The sequence below is a fragment of the Bison bison genome, unplaced genomic scaffold (genome assembly GCF_000754665.1).
Source record: "Bison bison bison isolate TAMUID 2011002044 unplaced genomic scaffold, Bison_UMD1.0 scf7180017864225, whole genome shotgun sequence".
Classification (NCBI taxonomy): domain Eukaryota; kingdom Metazoa; phylum Chordata; class Mammalia; order Artiodactyla; family Bovidae; genus Bison; species Bison bison.
Window position 1 is genome coordinate 16,988 of NW_011494797.1, and position 834 is coordinate 17,821.

Consider the following 834-nt stretch of genomic DNA (forward strand, 5'->3'; position numbering starts at 1 on the left):
GCCTAATTAAGACACCTAACATAAATGTCCTTGTAAGAGCTGAAGAATATGGTCCTTTGCTTACACAATATCCTAACTATAATATAATAATTTATATTTTTAAAACTTATAAAATCGAGACAATATATGATAATATAATTTATATTTCATAAATTTGTTGAATGAGTTTCAGTTCAGTTCAGTCACTCAGTCATGTCCGACTCTTTGCGAACCCATGAACTGCAGCACACCAGGCCTCCCTGTTCATCACCAAGTCCTGGAGTCTACCCAAACACATGTCCATCGAGTCAGTGATGCCATCCAGCCATCCCATCCTCTGTCATCCTCTTCTCTTCCTGTCCCGAATCCTTCCCGGCATCAGAGTTTTTTCCAATGAGTCAATTCTCTGTATCAGGTGCCCAAAGTACTGGAGTTTCAGCTTCAACATCAGTCCTTCCAATGAACACCCAGGACTGATCTCCTTTAGGGTAGATTGGTTGGATCTCCTTGCAGTCCAAGGGACTCTCAAGAATCTTCTCCAACACCACAGTTCAAAATCATCAATTCTTCGAGGCTCAGCTTTCTTCACAGTCCAACTCTCACATCCATACATGACCACTGGAAAAACCATAGCCTTGACTAGACAGACCTTTGTTGGCAAAGTAACATCTCTGCTTTACAATATGCTGTCTAGGTTGGTCACAACTTTTCTTCCAAGGAATAAGCGTCTTTTAATTTCATGGCTGCAATCACCATCTGCAGTGATTTTGGAGCCCAAAAAGTAAAGTCTGACACTGTTTCCACTGTTTCCCCATCTATTTCCCATGAAGTGATGGGACCAGATGCCATGATCTT